The 15,427-nt window shown below is 38.1% G+C and overlaps 1 long non-coding RNA gene across 2 annotated transcripts; it reads left to right on the forward strand.

Moving 5' to 3' along the window:
* The first annotated feature begins 6,503 nt into the window (after window positions 1–6,503).
* Window positions 6,504–12,720, forward strand: LOC132649170 (uncharacterized). Of its 2 annotated transcripts, XR_009587607.1 has the most exons (3): window positions 6,532–6,625; window positions 6,761–6,894; window positions 11,885–12,720. It is a non-coding gene; the product is annotated as an uncharacterized LOC132649170 (long non-coding RNA). The 2 variants fall into 2 exon arrangements; XR_009587606.1 differs by having other exon boundaries at window positions 6,504–6,894.
* The last annotated feature ends 2,707 nt before the right edge of the window (window positions 12,721–15,427 follow it).

The raw sequence follows: 15,427 nt of genomic DNA on the forward strand, positions 1-15,427 counted from the left end.
CAGAAGAGATAGAAGATGACATACACAGATATCCACTCCAGATATATACACAGTGTCACCGCAGGCACACATAGCCAGAATAGATGAAAAACAGGGACAGACTCAGCTTCAGACAGGCTCCATTCAGACTCACAACAGCAGCAGGTAAACGACAAAGGGAGCATGGAGTAGAGAACTCAAAGCTGAACTCAGTGTTGGTTAAATGACTCCAAGCAGAACTGCTTTTATTTCTTCCCTTCACATGGCACTGATGTATTATTGGTAACTCAGATCAATATCTAATGAGTCTAATCCACAGTCATCATTCCATCCATCTGGAGACTGTTTTTCTCCATATTGCTACCTTTGTGCTCCATGCTTCAGAGTGAATTCACCTGTTCTTTGTCTCCTCCTTCACAAAGTGATCCTTATTACCAGAACAGTTTCAGTCTTTCTCTGGCATTTTACCAATTACAGTATCTGCACGTTCAGTAGTTAAGGAGTTGTTATTCTTAGAAGGGTCTCGATGCCCTGATGTTCCTGTTTTATGTGCAAAGTTGTTTTGGTAAGAATCATGATGTCTTGTTTTTCTTGCTTCTTGCATTTGTGTGGTGCAAGATTTGTTTTTATTTTGTGTATGTTTTGTTGCCATTCCCAGTGGGAGAAAACAAAGTGTTGTATCAGCAACCACATCAAGCCAAATGAGTTGCAGAAGCACATTTAAAGTTACCCATGGCCCATTACTTCATCAGCAGTGACTCCTAAAATGGGATTGCAAGATTGTTGCACAATATGCTCTATAATTAAAATTTATTTAGGATAAATGAAGAGATATTAAATGATCAGGTGAAGAAAATGAAACAGGGGAAAGAGGACAGGCAATGTTAAAAGTAAACCAGAGAAAGCAGGAAAGGTGAAGAATATTATCAAAGGGAAGAAGTGCAGAAAATTGGGATATAAAAAAATAAGTAAATAGTAAATTACTGCAACAAGTTCAAAACAAGATGAAATAAATATAAAAGGCAGAATTAAAAGTTAACAACAAGCAATAACAAAAAGTGAAAATATTTGGTAAAGGTAGAAACATACGGGCTGAAAAGCAAAAACAAAACTAATGAAAAGTCATATTATTCCTAAAAGAAAAGCATGTTCATCAGAAATCAAAGCTACATGATTATAAAACAATAAAAAGAAGAAGCATAATTTTAATACCCAATAATGAAAAAATACCTTGCTAAATGCATGGTTAAAAAAAATGTGAGCAGAAAGTAAGAAAACAATGGAGGCTGGAGCAGAGGTCCTCAGATACTGGAAATTGCCATTTATGTACGTGGTGATGAGCAGTTTAATTAATAAAATCCTGTCTGTCCTTGGATTTACACTGTTGCTATGACTGTATTCAGTGAGTGTCCAGTGTCTGTCAGAGATGTCATCACTGTTGCAGTTCCCATTATCTGTGTATCAGGGACTGCTGAAGATTACACTTAGCTAATCATCTTTGTCCTGAGCTCTTATATCACACTGCTGAAAATCCTCAGATTAAAAGCCTTGGGATAGATAATATTTCAGCTGCATGATGTTTTCAACTTGTGTTAGAAGTGTGAGAAGCAACCACAGCATGGAAACTAGCAAAACAAAGGATATAGTTTCATAATTTAACACTTGCTGAGTTTTAATCATTCTCCTGAAGTGATGTACTGTGGATTTTATGTTCAACACTAGCTTCAAAGTTTAGGTTATTATAAATGTGAACAATAGTACGTAGCTAAACAATTTGAGTCAATGTTCACCTCAGGTACCAAACTATCAATCTCTGTGTTATTCTCACTTGCTGAGATAAGTCTCCAGCCACCGAGGCTGAAACTATCAGCTTATACTCTTTCCAGCCTGTGATGAGCTTCTTGGTACCTGGATCTTTTAGCTTGCCAGCTATGGAGGTCTGAGTCTTCCCAACTGCCTGTCTGATCATTCTGTCGCCAAACTAAAGTGCCTTGGCAATGCACTATATTTCATGATTTCAAGCCTCCAGCTTAGCTCAGCTTTTAGTGACTTATCTTCTTTCAACACAGCAGATGACCCTGCTTTCTGAGTCATAGAATAGAGGAAAATGGGGTGTCTCTTAACTGTTGACCAGACTGTCTGGAGGAACACTGTCTCAACTAAACCCTCAACTGGATTAAGGTTTCTGAGGGCTAGAGATTATTCCTGAAGAGAGCAGTGCACATTTTCAGTCAGATTCAGTTTTGAAGGTTCTTTTACTACCCCCCCCCCATCTCCAAATTGGAACCTATTTAACAGAGAACATATGGATTTTCTTTGTTTTTCTTCCGTGGGCTTTTTTTTTAAAGTGGCATTGTTTCCCATAGACCAGATGTATGTTAAACTCACGATGTAGCTGAGGCAACCTTTGTCTCATGGCCCCTCCTTCTACCTCTCAGTACAGGGTTTACAAACTTGTGCCACTCTGGGCTTCTCACACAGTGCTGAGGAATGAACCCTGAGCATCTTGCATACTAGGCCAGTTGAACACCAACCAAGACACCAAGCTCCCTTCGTAAATTTTCAATACTCTTGTTCTAGTTTTGAGATATAGTTTGCTTTTTCTAATTCTGACACTCTCCTTCATCATATCACACAGAAACAAGCCTCACCAGACAACCATATACAGAATACACTATGGTTGTTTTTAAGAGTTATACATCAAAATTTCACTTACAGCTTTGAAAATATAATCAAAATAACTTGTTTAAAAGAATTTATTGGACTTGATATACTGAAGTCCAAAACAGCAGTCCTTAGTACCCTAACTTCTCTGCAGAAATGTGTCCTTTAATTTGTTTTGTTAGTGCAGAACTGCATATTTGACTGATTTTTGACGTAGGATTTTGACAGTGGGAAATAAGATCTTAGGAGACAGATAGGTCAGTGTTGACTGAAAACACTGGTGTGTTAATCTCCTGGATATTTAGTCATTCACAGAAAATGTGCAAAAGACACATTCACCTTCTCACTACTGCCCTAGAACCACAGCAGCATGTACACAGTAATAAATAACCTCCTTCAACACATTGACTCATTGTTGACTAGTACCACAGTGATGCATCTCAGTCTTATTGAGTAAGACTGGAATGTTTCCCAATAGAAAATTTCATGCGAGAAAAAATGCGAACTATGTTATGCACTAGTGTTTAAGAAAAGAGTTTATTAACTTGTAATAAAATAGATACAGGAGAAGAGAGTAAATCAGAATCATAAAGACACTCATCAAAACTTCGTATCTAAATTGCCTTACAAATATCAATATCTTTGATCCACTTGGAATTCATATTTGTACAGGCAGCCATTAAAGAAGCTTCTTTCTATAGCATATGATAGACCCCCACACCTGGCCTCAATGTAAAGACTGATTGATTGCAGGAGCCCAGCCCCAATAGATACATCTTCAGAATATCTTCTGCATGTTAGGCTCAGAGAATTCTTTGAGGAGGGGAAAACCTCTAACAGCCAAAATTCCAGGATGTCTGTCTCCTGATGGCCTCTATTAGAACGGGCTGCACAAACAAGACTCTATAGATTCCACTACTGCAAAACAAATAGACTTGATAACATGGAAGGGGGAAAATCTCATAGAAGCCCTCTCTAGAAAAAGAACTGTACACAACTAACAACCCAAGAAAAAAAGAAGAATGTACCTCTCCAGTGGAACAGCACCTGTAGAGGGATACCTTATATGGATGGAGCAGCTATGAATAAAAATCTGATTGGCCAACTAGCTGGCCAGAAGGACATGAAGTGGAAGGTGGGACTTCCTCATAGAGAGTTAAAAAAAATAAACAAACAAACGCAAAAAAAAAAAAAAACATCTCTGAGAAGGGGAAAAAGAAGAGCCCCTTTGCCAGGAGACAGTGAGAAAGGAAGACATGTTCAGGGACCTGGGAGGTGAGCTGGCCATGTGGCTAGGTGAAGCAAGGTGGATAGGTTAACTTAGCTAAGATACTTGAGAGTCTGCCCAGCTAAGACCTAAGCTTTGAAAAATTTAATAGGTCTTGGTGTCTTTATTTACATGGTTTAAAAGTCAACCTGGGACTTATTTTCTTTTTTTTCTTTTTCTTCATCAGGAGATATAAGCTGCCAGTTTACATTTGGCATCCTACATGGGGCACATTATCCATACCCTTAACGTTGGTACTCAGGTATTAAAAGACTGTCTAAACCCACATAGTTTTCTAGGGCAGACTGATCTGGTCTAAGCTCACTCCAGTGGCTGTGCTAGCTACTCCACTCTCCTGCCCACCATGCGAAAGCTTTCATTCTGAGTCATTTACAAAAAGCTTCACAAAAGGTAAAATTTATGTTTTTCTTTACTAAGAAGATTAAAGGCCTGCATATGAAACACTATGATTGGATATAAATACATTGAAATCATTAATTTTGAGGAAATAAGGCTAATAAGATTGGAGAGACGACACAGACTTCTTCGAGATTGTCTGATGACTTCTTCAGTTCTAAGAGAGAAATATAAAAACAATTAGAATTATGGTTATGGCTAAATCCATAATCCCCATTTTAATTTTAATAATTAGATTAAACCTTATGTCTTCTAAAGGCAAAGGGATTAGAAAAAATACTGGAACAACACAAAGAACAACTAGAACAATATAAAGAAATAGAAGTTGGAAAGAAAACATAAAACAAGAGACTGATAGGAAATCTATCTCTTAAGGCACAGACCCTTAAGAGAAGAGGTTAAAAACATTAAATAAAGAAAATTCTCAGGCAAAGACAAAAGATAAAAATAAAGAAAGCTGAGGACTGGAGTGATGGCACAGAAGCTGCTCTTCCAGAAGTCCTGAGTTCAATTCCCAACAACCATATGGTGGCTCATAACCATCTATAATGAAAGCTAATGCCCTCTTTGGTATGCAGGTTTACATGCAGACAGAACATTATATACATAATAAATAAATAAGTAAGTAATAAATAAGCAAACAAACAAATATTTTTATAAAATAAAAAAGCCACCCAAAGGCTGTTAAAAACGAATGTTAGCTTATACAGTTAGTATACAACAGAGAGCAACAGATGATAATCATCCATAGGATTATCAAGAGATTGAATGGCAACCTGTTAGATTTGAGAAAATATAAAGAAAATGTCACCAATTTTCGAATGCATTCAATGTTTGTAAAACAAATGCTGACTTCTTGGTCAATTAAAAGTAGAGTTCTACCAAAAGACAGGGAGGGTATTTTATCTTGTTCAGTATTTTGTTTCTATTTCTGAGTCAAAGCCTTCATGTTGCTGTGTGTAGCCGGTAGGTAATCAATTTTTAATTGACTAAAAATTGAAGTGAGATCGCTAGTAGTCATTTCATCTATTCAAACTATATGTTAATACAGATTATTCACCTAGTTTCTTTATGTCAAGGCAAATAGACTAGTTTTTTAATTTTATTGAGGAACTATAATAGAATGTTGCAGTTCTTCTCTTCCCTGGAAATTTGTTTGCCACCAGTCTACGAAAGCAGGAGAGTCAGAAGATGAGGCACAGCGAATGGAATTCCACTGAGCATGATAGAGATCTGGCAACCACTTCAGGGAGCTAGTTCAACTTTAATTCCAGAGAACAAAGGCTATATATCCCCTGAGGAGTGGGTGCAGGGCTCCAAGGATAGGTGTGCATACATGGCTAAGACTAGACACTTCAAGGATTCTTGATTTGAATTAAACTAATGCTCCTATCCTATGAAAGGGAGCACTTTACCTAATTATCCTGTAGGTGCAGGGAAGGGAGAACTAGCAGGGAGCTGTGTTAAAGGCCATATATCAAATGTGGTTAAGAGCATCTGAGTCTAAAGACACCCTGCAGATGAAGTCAGGCAGAGAGTAGGAGGCCCTGCCAGGGAGAGGGAGTCCTGTACCTTAGCACCAAGCTCAGAATGGCTATCTAGACTGGGGGGGACTACAACCTCAAGCATCAGGGTCCACCCAACCAAATTCCCCAGTCTTTCTCTTTTTCAATAGATAGATGCAATCTGAGAGATACATGCTTGATTATTTGATTCAGCATTCTGTCCTGAGTTTCAGGGAAAATAGAATGAATAATTTATTTATGGGTTTATTGCAATTAGAGAACATAAAAGTAAGAAGGATAGACTCAATGCCTTACCAGAAACTAAGAATATATACTTCCCAATAATATCATCTTCATAAAAATCACTCTTTCTAGAAACAGTTTAATTAAATGCATCATTAATTACATTTTGTCTTTGTAGTTTTCTGGTCACCTGAGATTTCTGTTTTCTGATGAATCATATGTGAGGACTTCCGGTGAAAGCCCTTCGGGTGGCAGGTGGACAGTGCTGTGGAAGAACTCTCAGATGACAATAACTGGACTTTGTCACTTCTACTCAGTAGCAATTTGTGGCAGCCTTTTTTGGAGTTAATGGCAAATTTGAAGTTAATGACATCTGAGCAGTGGAATTCGGCCTCTTTGCTTTGGCTATTTTCCAAAGTCCAGTTTCTCATAAACTGAGCTTGGTGGTCCTACAGTGGACTGCTCTGACCCTGAGAAACTCTGTGCAACCATAGTAACCAGACTGCAGGCTCTGTGTAACTTTGAGTGAGCTCTCCTATGTTTTGACAAAGTAAAGCTCCTACGTGAGAAACTGCTTGTACTGTTTTGCCTACTTAAGTGTTAACCTGACGTCCATTAAATTGACACCTGGATCAGCATGTAGACTTGGTGTCCTTCTCTGTGTCACCCTCTCTCTCTCTCCCAGCCTTTTCTCAGGTGGTATTCAGGTATCACTGCTGGTGGGTAACAGATGGTGCCGAAACCCAGGAACCTGAGACTGAGGACCAGCTGAGGCAAGTTATATGGATCACAGGAGCGAGTGCAAAGCAGCTGACTAAGGTAAAGTCGGGTGGCCATTAGGGGCAGGGAACTAGTAAGATGGGATCTATCAGATTCCTTAAATAGGTTTTTAAGACAGAGAATTAGAATAAAACTCCCTAATCCCTTTACTTTGTAAAACTAAAGAGTTGCTTGGAAATATTAACATAGCCAAACAGGGAAAAAAAGGTACTTCTAAGGTTATTTCAAATGTTTGTAAAGGAGCTCAAACAGATTGGTGTAATTTGAGAGCAGAAAATAATTTAGGAGCTAGATATTGAAGATGAAACTGAGTCAAAAAAAAAGCTGCCAAGTCTCATAATTCAGACTGGCCTCCTGTGCCTTCCCCTCTACCCCCATGGTTGCGGGTGGCACCGGATCACTGCAGGAAGATATAACTGTTCTCTGAGAGAAAAATCCAGTTAAAAAGAGAACAGGTTCAATTATTAAATATTTATAATAATAGTAATAAATAATAATAATTTTAATGTAACACAAAAGGAGTATTCACTCAGATTGGACTTCCTTTTGTGCAACAATTGGCATTTGAGAATGTTAATTCAGCCTGTAAAACAGCTATTAGGCCCTATTGAACTAAAGCAAACTTAACTGGTTATATTATACTTTGTGCTGATACTGGGCCGCTCTCGACTATCATGTTAAAATCACAGCTGAATCCAGTAAAGAGAGTTTTATTTGTCTGTTTAAATATATGGTCATCTTAAACGGTTAATATAGATCTAGGTTATAGATCAAAAGTAATTAAATATAGTTTAAAGTTATATTCAAACTGTTGTTTAGAATATATATATATATATATGCATATATGTTTATAAGGTCTGTAAACACATATGTTTAAAAGGCAACCATATGATATAATTCTGTCATCTTTGCTATATGATATGGGTTAAAAATTATTATAAAACCTCTTAGTTAACATAAATTTTGTTTCCTTTTAGACTGACAAAACAAGTCTCATTTTAAATTGGTGTTGGTTTTAAAAAAATAGATTGTTTGCACTGGTAAATTTTGAAGTTTGGTTTTGACTTTTAAAATTATTAACATGCTTTATGATTTCACTCCTAAAGAGGATGCTTTGTTTTAATATTGCAAAAACAGGTTTTAAAAAATACTTAAATGTTTAAAAAGCAGGTACTGTGGTTGTTTCTTGTCTTCATCTTTGTTTTTTTTTTTGTTGTTGTTGTTTTGTTTTTGTCTGCCGGCTGTGTGTTTTGGTTTCTGGTTTCGGTTTGCTCACGAGGTCTGGGGAAGCGTGGAGGGTTTCTAGTTTGGTCGAGGGAATCTGGAGGATGCTCCAGTTCCCGGGGAGGGGGCCCATGAGGGGGTCCACTCCTTCTGGAATCTGTGGGACTTATGTCCAGTAGGGGCCGGTCAAGTCCTGGTATTTGGGTATTCTGGTTACTCCAAGGTGGCAATGTCGGATTTCTATGTTTTTATGTATGTGTGTATGTTTATCTGTGTATGTATGTTTATCTGTAGACTTGGACTAATGATACTAATATTTTGGGCATGAGACAGTTTATTTCTTTATTTTTTTTTCTTTTTTTATTTTTTATTTTTTTTATGTTTTTTTTTATTTTATTTTTTTTTATCAGTTACATTTTATTAACTCTGTATCCCAGCCGTGTCCCGATCCCTCATTCCCTCCCAGTCCCTCCCTCCCTCCCTCCCTCATCTCCACCGTGCCCCTTTCCAGGTCCACTGATGGGGGGACCTCCTCCCCATTCATCTGATCCTGTTTTATCAGGTATCTTCAGGACTGGCTGCAAAGCCCTCCTCTGTGGCCTAACAGGACTGCTCCTCCCTTCGGGGGTGGGGAGACCAAAGAGCCAGTCATCGAGTTCCTGTTAGAAATAGTCCCTGTTCCCCTCACTTTGGGAAACCAATTGGTTACTGAGCTACCACAGGCTACATCTGAGTGGAGGTTCTAGGTTATATCCATACATGGTCCTTGGTTGAATGTCAGTCTCAGAAAAGACCCTGTGCCCAGATATATTTGGTCCTTGTGGAGCTCCTATCCTTTCCCCATCAGACTAACTCCCCTTCTTTCTTATGATTCCCTGTACTCTGCCAAAGGTTTGGTCATGAGTCTTTGCTTTGAAAACACTGCTAGTTAGAGTCTTTCAGATGCGCTCAGTAGACTCCTGTCATACGTTCAATGCACATCCCATCTGTCTTTCTAAACGAGGATTGATCATCTTACCCCATGTCCGCTCAATTGATTATCTTTTTTAGGTGTATAGATTTCATTATGTTTATCATATCTTATAGGTCTATATAAGTGAGTATATCCCATGTTTGTCTTTCTCCTTCTGGGATATTTCACTCAGAATGATCTTTTCTAGATCCCACCATTTGCCTGCAAATTTCATGATTTCCTCCTTTTTGATTGCTGAGTAGTATTCCATTGTATAAAAATACCACAATTTCTGTACCCATTCCACCGTTGATGGACATCTGGGTTGTTTCCAGGTTCTGGCTATTACAAATAGAGCTGCTATAAACATGGTTGAGCAAGTGTCCTTTTTGTGTACTTGAACAAACTTTGGGTATATACCTAGCAGTGGTATAGCTGGGTCTGGAGGAAACACTATTCCTATTTGTCTTAGAAAGCGCCAGATAGCTTTCCAGAGTGGTTGTACCAGTTTACATTCCCACCAGCAGTGGAGCAGGGTTCCCCTTTCTCCACAACCTCTCCAGCATGTGTTATCGCTTGAGTTTTTCATCTTGGCCATTCTGATGGGTGTAAGGTGATATCTCAGGGTCGTTTTGATTTGCATCAGCACCTCGGAGTTTGATCTTGCACCATCGGAGTTAAATTCTATAAAACATCTTAAAATTTATCAGGTACTTTAAAATAATAACCATTGGGCAGTCTAACAAAGAACTTAAAACAGTTTCTCAACCCTTTGATGGAGGTCAAAAGACCTTGGTATTTATTTTATTAATTTTGCAAAGTAAAATCAAGCCATGCTGTTTGAGCCAATTAAAAACAAACAAACAAACAAAAAACTGCAGTTATTACAATGTATCATATCAGGAAAAAAACTATAAAATATGTTGGTCTTCATTTAAAAAGGCTGGAGATTCTTCAATGCAAAATGTTTGCTTATGCTCTTTTAAAGAAGAAAAAAAAGGCCTGCAGCTCCATATTGGCCCAGGATTATACAGGATTATATTCAGATCATTGTTAACCATTATAGGGCATATAGTTCCCTCTAACTCACTATGGAATACGCCCATATTTATAATTTAAAAAAATCTAACAAATTTAGATTATTACAAGATTTTTAAAAATGAGACAATAGTAATTATAAAAACATTGCAATCAGGACTCCCATCACCTAGTGGGATTCCTCAAAATACTTACAAGATTGTTTTAAATTTAAAATATTGGGTTTTTTTCCATTCCTTTGTATCCTGAGGATTGCCATAGATTTGCTTTTAGTCTCCCTTCTATTAATTTTAAGGAACCTATAAAACATTACCATTGGAAGATGCTGCCACAGGACATGGCAAATAGTCCTACTTTATGTCAACAATTTATAGTTAATGCCATTAGTCCAGCACAAAAAAATGGCCTTCTATTTATATCATTCATTATATGGATGATATTTTATTAGCCTCTCCCGTAGCTCAAGATGTTATGGCTTGCTATACAGATCTATTTAAGGCTTTCTCCAAGCAGGATTAAATTACTCCAAAAAAAAAAAGGTACAAACTAGAGATCTTTATAGTTATTTAGGTTTTAATTTATTTCCTCTGGCTATTAAACATCAAAAAGTACAAATTAAAAAAAATTAAAGACTCTTAATGATTTTTAAAAATTATTGGGAGATATAAATTGGCTTAGGCCACATCTAAAATTAACCACTGGACAACTTATGCGATTGTTTAATGTTCTTAAAGGGGATTTATCTCCTACCTCCTCCCAAAACAAATTGACTCCAGAGGCTCAAGATACATTATTAATAATAATAAAGGCTTTAAAAAATCAATTTGTAACTCATTGGGATCCAGATAGTCCTCTCCTATTACGTGTATTTCAAACACAGTCAACTCCTACTGGATTGTTATGGCAATCTAATCCTCTATTGTGGATCCACTTGTCAGCTAGTCCCATTAAAGTTATTTTGCCTTATTATGAGGCTATTTCCCAAGTCATTGTGTTGGGATGCACCCAGGCAAGGGCTTACTTTGGAATTGAACTTCTAAGATAATTATTCCATATAGTAAAGCTCAGACTAATTGGCTTTACGCCAATTCAGATAAATGGTTACTTTCTTTGACTACAACTAGATAATCATTACCCTTCCAATAATATTATTCAATTTTTTACTTTACATAGTGTTGTTTTCCTATCATATTTAAAAATAAACCTTTAAAATACTTGTTCTATTTTTTCTGATGGTAATGCCAAGGAAAAAGCTGGTTATACTGTTAATAGACAAAAAGTTATTTTTCAAGTTCCAGGGTTATCTGCTCAACTTGCAAAATTGATGGCTATCCATGCAGTTTTACACCATTTTTCTGAGCCTTTTGTTTACTAACAGTGCTTATATTGCTCAAACTATTCCTAAGCTAAAACAGCAAGCCAGATTCTTTCTACCATTTGGGCTAGTAAAATGTTTGCTCAGATTCAAGGACTTATTCAGGCTTGTCATAATCCTTTTGCTATTATTCATGTTAGAGCCCATTCTGGTAACAGGTATTCCTTATAATCCTATGGGCCAAGGAATGGTTAAACATGCCCATGCCACCATTAAGATATATTTACAAAAGACATAAAAGGGGGAATTATGTCCTCCTTGTTCATTCGGAGCTCAATTTAAATTCTTTAACTTTGGACAAACATGGCAAATCTGCAGCTAAACATTTTTGGCACCCTAAAACCTCCATGGTTAAATGGAGGGACCCCTTGAATAATACATGTCATGGACCCGACCTCATTTTAATTTGGGGATGAGGATATGTTTGTGTTTTTTTGCAGGTTAAAGATGCTGCTTGATGGCTGCCAGAGAGACTGGTGCAACAAGTGGATTACTTCAAGGAACAAGATCATTCTCCAAGTGACGATATTACTGATCCTGCTGCAGCTGATTCATCCAGTGAAGGCTAAATTACACTTTTAGGCCTTAGTATCCAATCCCCCTCTTGTTCTCCCTGTACATGTTAGCACACCTTTGTTTGGCTGGTCTGGTACTATTCATCTTTATCATTGCCAGAGGTGTCCACTTAGCTCAACAGTGCCAAGCTAGATTTAATGCCATTGAAACAGTAGCATGTTGTGACTCCCTTGCCCCAGGTAGGGACAAGCCCAGCTCAAACATGAGCTTTAACCTCTCCTTTCCTGTGTGTTAGTCAATGATTGGTTCTCGGTGATCGGATATTTATCAACTTAAGACACGGAAATCCACCTATAAGCAGGATTCTCCCATGACAGGTAAGATTTTATCAGGAATCACCCCCACCTAAGACAGGCACGGTCCCTTTGTTTTAATTTGAAAGGGAGGAATTGTGGCAGCCTTTTTGGAGTTAATGACAAATTTGGAGTTAATGGCATCTGAGCAGTGAAATTCAGGCTCTTGGCTTTGGCTATTTCCCAAAGTCCAGTTTCTCATAAACTGACCTTGGTGGTCCTACAGTGGACTGCTCTGACCCTGAGAAACTCTGTGAAACCATAGTGACCAGACATCAGGCTCTGTGTAAACTTGAGTGAGCTCTCCTTTTTTGACCAAGTAAAGCTCTTACGTGAGAAATTGCTTGTACTTTTTTGCCTGCTTAAGTGTTAACCTGATGTCCATTAAATCAACATCTGGATCAGCATGTAGACTTGGTGTCCTTCTCTGTGTTTCCCTCTCTCTCTCTCTCTCTCTCTCTCTCTCTCTCTCTCTCTCTCCCAGCTCTCTCTCAGGTGGTATTCAGGTGTCACTGCTGGCAGGTGACAGCAATTCATCCTGGAATTACTCCAAGGCTCAGGGGAGATAAATGAAAAAATAAAAACTTTAAAAAGACAGAAAAAAATGTCATGTTCAAAAAAAATGAGACAATTTCTTTAGCATTTGTGAATGTTAGTATATTAATTGAATGTTTTGATCCATTATGATCATACAAGGAAAATAAGTGGTTAGTCACTTCACAGGCAATTCTTGCAGAAAGGAGATGAGGGAGGGATTAGGAGGGAGACAGATAAAATTAAGGGCTATTTGAGGGGCATAAAAGAAACAATACAGTGGAAGCTTTCTAAAACTTATACATATATGAAAATGATCTAAGTGAACTTGACAAATAATGAGGGAAACAGAGCACCTATTAGACATCTCTTGTCACCAAATGAGGCTTTCAGTGCTGGGACTGGATTGCATCTAATTAAATTATTGGCCAAAGGGGTCCGGTGAAAACCCTTCAACAACCCAGGTTCTTGCCAAGAAGTTACTCTCCACAAACTGACAGCAAGATCCCATTGTTGAAGACAATACCCACATAATTAATTGAACATGGAAAAGTCAAGCTGGTGCTGACATAGAACCTTCACCCCAATGTGCTAACATCTGTGGTACAAGAAGGCACTCTGCAGCTACAAAAAGAGAAATATACACAACTAACAACCTATAAACTCTGATCCATAATGATATCTTGCAGGTAAGATATGCTAGTGCAATGGTGGCACAAAACTTGGTGTAAACAATGAATACTTGATTTGACATAAGACCAGCTCCACAAGACAGGACCCATGCCAGACAATGCTTCAGTGACCAAGAACCAAGAACCTGAGACCTAAAACTAAGTAGCTTAGGTACCTAGGGTAAAATAAGATCATGCTAATTTATATGACAGAAAAATTAGTTGCAGTAAAATGACTCCTAATGAGTCATTTTCTGATATAATCATAGTGCTTATTCAACCATAATTAAAGATACTTCTTCCTGCATGATGAGAACAAATATAGAGACCCAGTGCTAGATATTGTGCAGAGACCTTAGGACACTCGGCCCTAAATGGGATGTCGCCATTAAATCCAACCCTATACCAAGGTTCATGGTGCCTTGTGGAAAGAAGGCAGAACGAGTGTAAGAGCCAGAGAGCATGGAGGACACCTAGAAAACAAGTTCCTCTGAATCAACAGGACTGACACATGTATGAAGTCACCGAGACCGAGGCAGCATACACAGGGCCTCAGGCCTGTACCAGATGAGGTTCTAGAGCTGAAAGAGTAGAAACATGCTCCCATTCCTAACACAGAAGCAATCTCTGATGAATAAGTACTTGCCAATGAAAATATTTCCTCCAAGGGAATCTAACTGGAGAAACCAACTCCTCTTAAGAATAGGCTGATCCATATGTAGAACTCTTAGCTACCTCCCCAGAAATCATGTTTCCCTGCAATCTGCCATGCTTCCTGTCATGATGATAATGTACTAAACCTCCAAAATTGTAAGCAAGCCCTAACTAAATGCTTCCTTTTATTTCCCAAAAAAAAAAAAAAAAAAAAAAAACAAAAAAAAGTAGGCTGCATGCCCTGTAGTAGGTCAACAGAAAATGAACCTAATGGCATCTTTGGAGGTCCTTCTTGTCTCATAATGTTGTCATAGATTTTCCTTTTTGCATGTTCTGTTCGTTCTGTTCCTGCATCCTCTTTGGGCTTTTTTAAAACTAATGTTTTGTCCTATTCCAGTGGGAGTTTTGTTTTATCCTATTATATTGCATTTTAATAATATCCCTTAGAAGCCTGTTTGTCTTCTAATGAGAGACAGGAAGGAGATGGATTTGGATTGGAGGGAAGGTAGGGAAGAACTTGGAGGAGTATAGGAAAAAGAAACTGTGGTATTTTTATACAATGGAATACTACTCAGCAATCAAAGAGGAGGAAATCATGAAATTTGCAGGCAAATGGTGGGATCTAGAAAAGATCATTCTGAGTGAAATATCCCAGAAGGAGAAAGACAAACATGGGATATACTCACTTATATAGACCTATAAGATATGATAAACATAATGAAATCTATACACCTAAAAAAGATAATCAATTGAGCAGACATGGGGTAAGATGATCAATCCTCATTTAGAAAGACAGATGGGATGTGCATTGAACGTATGACAGGAGTCTACTGAGCGCATCTGAAAGACTCTAACTAGCAGTGTGTTCAAAGCAAAGACTCATGACCAAACCTTTGGCAGAGTACAGGGAATCATAAGAAAGAAGGGGAGTTAGTCTGATGGGGAAAGGATAGGAGCTCCACAAGGACCAAATATATCTGGGCACAGGGTCTTTTCTGAGACTGACATTCAACCAAGGACCATGTATGGATATAACCTAGAACCTCCACTCAGATGTAGCCTGTGGTAGCTCAGTAACCAATTGGTTTCCCAAAGTGAGGGGAACAGGGACTATTTCTAACAGGAACTCGATGACTGGCTCTTTGGTCTCCCCACCCCCGAAGGGAGGAGCAGTCCTGTTAGGCCACAGAGGAGGGCTTTGCAGCCAGTCCTGAAGATACCTGATAAAACAGGATCAGATGAATGGGGAGGAGGT

This window comes from Meriones unguiculatus, chromosome 19 (genome assembly GCF_030254825.1).
Source record: "Meriones unguiculatus strain TT.TT164.6M chromosome 19, Bangor_MerUng_6.1, whole genome shotgun sequence".
NCBI lineage: Eukaryota > Metazoa > Chordata > Mammalia > Rodentia > Muridae > Meriones > Meriones unguiculatus.